The following is a 7,017-nucleotide window of genomic DNA, read 5'->3' on the forward strand; positions in this document are numbered from 1 at the left end:
AGGACACGGCTCCTGCATGGTGCTGGGTGTCTGCAGCAGAATCTCCTCCTGCCATACCGCTATATACCCTCTGCTGGGCAGGCTGCCTCCTCACCTACTCAGTGCACTGATTTATTCACACACCAGCTTAGGTGCACAGCATGGGAGACGGGGGGTACAGACATGGTCTCAATGCCACAAATCCATTCGGATAGTATTTTATTTTTAAGTTTTGGATTTTGAGTCTTAATTTCTGTCCCATTAAAGTTACAGATCAGAATAATTATTACTACAATCTATCAGATATCTAAAATTGGCATGTATCCCGGTGGTCTGATGCCGGCGGTCAGAATACAGGCGCCGGAATCCCGACAGCATAAAGAATCCCCGCGCCAGGATCCCAACGGTAAGTATTAGGGTTAGGGGGAGGGTTAGGTTTAGGGGTTAGGCCAGTGGTTCCCAAACTTTTTTGAATCACGGCGCCCTAGAGTATCAAAAAGTTTCTTATTGAGAAATTCAGAAACAAAAAATGAAAGTAAGTAAATTGTGCTTCTATGTCACCCTTAGGGTCAGTTATGTGGTGGTTGACAGGGCTGTGCTTTTTGTCCACATATTCTTTTTAGCACTGGTTTTGCCTATCGCACTGAATAAAATTCATTTTATTTGGTACTGGATCACCAACCCAAGGCACCCCAGCAGGGACAGACTGGGCTGTTTTTCAGCCCTGGCAGTCCGCCATGCACTCGCGTGTAAAGGGGGCATGGTTAATTCAAGGGGGCGTGCCTCGAGTCACGGGGGCTGGCCTCACGGCACGCCCCCGTCTCTCCCCGGCCCAGCACAGCAGCCGCCGGCCCATCCATGCCTCCACCCCTTCCGTCTCCGTGAAATTATAATGATTCCGGAGCTTTGGGGTGGAGGGCGGGGGACTTTTCCTTTCCCCCTCTTCTAGCCTGTCCTCAGGCCAACGGCCATTCTGGCATATGCCAGAAGAGCCCGATGGCCAGTCCGGCCCTGCACCCCAGGGTGCCACAGCACACAGTTTGGGAACCACTCGGTTAGGCAAGTGGAGGAGGGTTACGGTTAGGCTGTAGGGAGAGGGTAAGGGGGGGGGGTTATTAGACAGCGGGAAAGGTGGGTTAGGCGACTTATCGTTGGGCAGCGGATTCTGATTCTATCCAAACCCTTTTGGCCTTGTTATGAGATCCAAACTTGGCGGGAAGATCTGATCCAAAACCAAACCACTCATCTCAAATTATATGGGAACTACCGTATGTAAACGCTGCAACGCCCGCCATTGCACCGGTCCCTTCTAGGTTCCATTCAGTTATCCATTGCAGTCATTTTCTGCCAAAATCACGTAACATGCAATTTTCTACTTCACAAAATTCTAGATGAATTCAAACGTTATTTTCGCTCCGTGCCTATAACCCCACGCGCTGATTCACACGTGCTGGGCCTGCCGACGTACTGGCCAAACAACACTCGCTACCACTTGTAGCACTTTCATTTCCTCTAGAAATATTGACATGGTATCTAACATAGGAGTAGTTAGGGATAATGTGCGGGCAATGCTGTAAAGTGCCAATAGCAATGGCATCATTTATCCACCATCAATAAATGATTTTGCCCCTACATTTAACACTTTTGTTACAGTCACATAGGGGGTACATGCTGAATATGCATGTTTGGGGCTACAGTAAGGGCCTCATTCAGAGGCGGTCGTAGGATGCAAGCGGTCGCTCAGAAACAGGGCGGCCGCTTGCCTCCAGAACGGCCGCCTCCATGTCGGTCGTTAGGCTGTGGGTTAACACCCACAGCTCTAATGACCGCTAAGGGAGATGGTCGCGATGGTCAAGACCATCGGGGCTTACGACGAGACCCTAGGGTAGGGTCTCGTCAACCTTAAGCCCCAGGGAGCTTCCTGCTCTGTTTGAGCAGGAAGCTCCCCACTGACATCACTGATGATGTCAGTGGGGACGCCCACAAAACGGCAAGCGTTCCGAAAGGAACGCCTCCGTTTGGCCGGGCACGCCCCCTGCCCGCCCAGCAAACGGAGCGAGCTGTCATTCAACATCGGGTGATCCGTCGTTAGCGGGGGCTCGCGCCCTGTGGACCAACTTCGAGTCGGTTTCGAGCGCTCGCGACCGACTCTGAATAAGGTCCTAAGTGTGGCTGATGTGTTCGCTGCAAATGAGCCAGCCCCTTCGAGTCGTATTGTAGAATGTGAGCACCCCGAAAATGTCAAAAATGTATCTTACATGGTAACTAGTATAGTAGACAAAGCATAAAAAAATTAAAAAAATTGTTCAAATTTATAAAAAAAAAAAATTAAAAACCATTACACATAAAAAAAAAATATTTTTCAAATAATTTTTTAATGATTGTTAATGTTACTGTCTAATTAGGCTTGGAGAAGAAGACGTTACTATTGAAACAGCTACACATGTCCCCAGCAGAGGTTATCACCAGCAATAACAGTATTGTCATCTACGGTATCCGCTAACATGGGACGAAACGAGGGGGGGAAAGCCCTTCATTGTGGCCAACAATACAGCTTTTTACCATATGATAGATCTGCCTCAGCATGCTAGGACTTGGATTATGGTACTCTTGTCTGGCATGGCCTTGTAGTCCCACCAGGCCTGGTGCTAGGGTGTTCGGTGCCACCTTGCAAACTATAGATTAACGCCCTCCTATAAATATGACCTCTTGACATGGAACATATTACTCCTTATTCTTGTTATGCCACACAGTAGAGCCCCTTATGCAAATTATGCCATACAGTAAAGCCCCTTATACACTTTATGCCACATAGAGCCCCTTAATCACATTATGCCACACAGGAGAGCCCCTTATACACATTACACCACACAGTAGTACCTTTTACACACATTATGCCACCCAGTAATACCCCTTATACACATTATGCCACACAGTAGTACCCCTTATACACATTATGCCACACAGCAGTACCCCTTATACACATTATGGCACACAGTAGTGCTCCTTATCCACATTATGCCACACAGTAGTACCCAGCAGTGGCTCCTGCCCTCTTTCCTGAGGCGGTCCCGCGCATGCGCTTAACACTGGCTTCTGGAGGCTGCATTTGTTGCAGCCCTGAGAAGTCCTGTAGGGCTGCCTGAAAGGCAGAGCAGCAGCTTCCACTGGAAGCCGCTCTCTGCTAATCGCAGCCCGGACTGGCAGTCCCAAGGAGACCCTTTGTGTGACTGGCAGGTGGAGCTTCCAATGGGAAGCCACAGTCACAGTGAAGCCAGTGCAGTCGCAAACTGCAACTGGCTCACCAAAGTAGCAGATATTACTGGGGAGGCTGAAACCCTGCAACCCCTAGATAAAATCCGCCACTGGTAGTACCCCTTATACAAACTAAGCCACATAGTAGGGTCCCCCCTTACCTATCTGTTATTAAACAGTGGACTGGGCCCAATGTCCAGCCACTCATCAGTAGCTCAGGCTATTGCCTGCCTACCTTAGGGTGCACAAATTGACCTGGGCCTCATGCCCAGAGTCACTTTTACTTGTGACCGGTTTCAGGGTGGGACGGCGCCACTCCAGCTTAGCGCCCTCCTGCAATGCCAACCCCACTTACCGCATTGCGTCGGCCCTAAGTCCCACCACACAATTTATTTGCCCGCAGCATACTGTAAGCACCGAGTTCCTGACACACTTTGGGACCGACACTGAGTCATCTGCAATTGTCCCTGCATGGCGTGCACGGAGCTAAATGCGTATATTCATTTGTACGCACGTATTGCCCCTGTCCATCTGCATTATCAGAGCACACTTGCACAACTTTGTACATGGTGCAAAAGAGCCGTCTGATAAAAGCGTCATTACTTCTGCGCATAACTCTGCATAGCCCATCATTCCGCTGACAGCCCCCAACTGACCACAGTTATGCCCTCGCAGTCGCAAGTGGAGCTGCGACGGAATTGCATACGACTCTGCGCCGCTCATAATACATACTGTAGGCTTGGCTCCGGAGCACGCACAGCGAAAAAAGCATGCAAGATACGTTTGTCAGACCGGCTGAGGTTCGACTTCCCGTGGGCCGGTATGGCTCTACTGCGGACACTGGGCCTGATTCAGAGCCGGACGCTATTTGCGCTGGCTCGCTCAGAAACAGGGGCCGGCTATTTAAATTGAGCGCTCGCTCTTTGCGGTCTGTTGACGCCTCTATGTGTGAGCGAGCGAACGAAACATGCGCTCGCTATTTTGTAAAGACGCCCCCTGGCCGCTCGCATCCTACGTCATCTCCACTATTTATTGGATTAATCGAGTACATCGAAAGGTGTCTGAACTGCTCGCAGTGCTTGTGGTTGGATTTTCCTACCGCAATCATGCGAACAGTTCAGGCTAAGAGACAACCAAGTGACGTGGCCGATGATGCTGCTTTGTTAATTATGCACACCCTTAAAACGCCCGTTTTGACCGTTTGGCACGCCTGCGTTCGGATCTCCATTCCCCGTTTTCAAGCACCTTCCCCTGTTACCACCCACAAACGCCTCATCCTGTCACTCAAATTAGCAGGCACTCGCTATTTTGCGAGCGCATGATTTCCGACCGCACTGACTGGTTGGCACATGCGCATTATGACCCATACGCATGCGCAGATGTGCGAACATCGCTCGGAGCGAACGAGCGGCCGCTCACGAGCAGCTCTGAATCAGGCCCACTGCGCGAGGCTCATCAGACGTGTCAGGAACATAGGGCCAGACTAAGAGGTGCTTACACTGGCGATGTCGCACGAAAGAAGCCGATATTTTATGTCTGCGCCTGCGTCCAAGTTGCGCTACGCATGCGTCCCGATGATGAGCGCTTTTAGACGTAGAAAGAATTTGGATGCAGGGAAAGTGAATACTAATGTGGGGGTCACGAAGTGGATAGCCAGACGCCAGTGTGTCGCTGACAGCGGCCGTGTCTAAAGACGCAGTAGCACTGAAGCACAGGACGCCATGCACAGACAGAGAAATTGCACCTGCCATTGGACTGGTGTTAGTATTGATGTTGCGACCGATGGTGCTCTAAAAACGCACTAAGAAGGATTAGCGGCGCGGCCTGTGAGGGTCTCAGTAGGAAGATCATCGGTCGTGGCATTAGCATAAAGACGCAGAAGCAACTGTGCGCACCTCTGAATGAGGCCCCTAGCGTTGCACTCAGATAGCACATGCAAAGCAGCACGTTCTGTTGGGCTAAAACATGGCGTCAGGGCCAGCGAAACGCGCTAAGCACCATAGGCGCAATTGGAGGGCACTGGACGGCGTCACACACATCCGTCACTGACCTAAAGATGTTTTCCGTCTTCAGAAGAAGATTTCATTTATTGGTTTGAACATAAGTTGTAAAGCGCAACGGAATATCCTGGCGCTATATAAGTAACTGTTTATAGATGGAAAAAAAAAACAACCTCCTGCAACTTGTACTAAATGCAATGATTTACCTATTCGGGCTTCCTAGCAATGTTTCTATATCATCAGGCACAGTTGTTTATTTCGGCTTCCCTGCAATGGGACGCAAATCTGCTGAGCTCTCCGCACAGAACTACAGAGCGCGTCCAGGAATGCCGGCTCAGCAGGCTGTTAGGTAAAGGCTGGAGCTGGACCGCTGTAAGCTCCTGGGAATGCGGCCAGGCTCACAGGGAGAGCAGTCAGCAGTAGCACTCGGGTGCAATTAAAGCAGATTTGTCCACTTCAGCGACGCTCTGCATTGACGCTTTGTGGCGCATCCAACAAAAATAAATAACCTGGCTAAAAATAACAGGAGAGGGAGAATAGAGAAGCAATGTGTTTAGTGAAGGCTGCAGGAGAGAATGTGCAAATTAAAGTCATCTGGAGACGTAAAACGCCTGTAATATTTATTGGACACAGGAGCCCATTTGTTTCTGGGTTTTACAAACGATAATTACAATTTCATATCGCCGCTAATCAGGAATGACTGTCCAATCAAGTTATTTGCTCTCGTTCTCATGATCCGGTGGCATCGCTTAGGTAATGGAAAGGGAATCCAGTCACAATGTCGGTATTATAAGGTTAGGGTTAGGCCGGGGGACAGGTTATTAGGGTTAGATACTAGGGAGAGGGTTAGGCTGCAGGGGGTAGGTTAGGATTAGGTTGGGGGGCAGGAAATTAGGGTTAGGCACTAGGGGGAGTTAGGGTGGGGGGGCAGGAAATTAGGGTTAGGCACTAGGGAGAGGTTTAGGTTGGGGGGGCAGGAAATTAGGGTTAGGTACTAGGGAGAGGTTTAGGATGGGGGGGCGGGAAATTAGGGTTAGGTACTAGGGGGAGGTTTAGGGTGGGGGGGCAGGAAATTAGGGTTAGGCACTAGGGGGAGGGTTAGGTTGGGGGGCAGGAAATTAGGGTTAGGCACTAGAGAGAAGGTTAGGTTGGGGGGGCAGGAAATTAGGGTTAGGCACTAGGGAGAGGTTTAGGGTGGGGGGGCAGGAAATTAGGGTTAGGTACTAGGGGGAGGGTTGGGGTTAGTCTGCGGGAGGGAGGTTAGGGTTAGGCAGTAGGGGAGGGTTAGGGATAAGAGGAGAGATACTTACATGAAGGAGCATCACAGGTCCGCGCCAGAAGACACTGTCACGTGGCCTCCAGGACCCGAAAGAAGACACTGGAGCTGCCGCTGGCATCAGGAGAAGGTAAGTGACCACTGGGCCACTTGGGACGGTTTGTTGACAGTTCATCGTGTCGACATATCTTTTTAGACATGATGAAAGTCAACATGATCCCTGGCAACAGTTGGGTCATGCCGACATGCTGCATGTTGACAGTTGTACCATATAAACAATATCATGTCGACCTAATGACCACATCCGGAGGAAGTTACCACTGAAGGGCTCATTATCGTGGATCTTTTGCCACTTTCACTGTTGCTACCCATGAAAAATGTTTATTCTCTGACTAATGTCTGTCCAGGGACAGCAGCATGCAGAATGGGGGATGCACCAGAGGAAGACAGTGAATTTAATAAGATCTATGCATGTTTCTATAATGAAAAGCACAAAGTTTAAAGATG

This window comes from Taudactylus pleione, unplaced genomic scaffold (assembly GCF_031769625.1).
Source record: "Taudactylus pleione unplaced genomic scaffold, aTauple2 ptg000189l, whole genome shotgun sequence".
Lineage (NCBI taxonomy): Eukaryota > Metazoa > Chordata > Amphibia > Anura > Myobatrachidae > Taudactylus > Taudactylus pleione.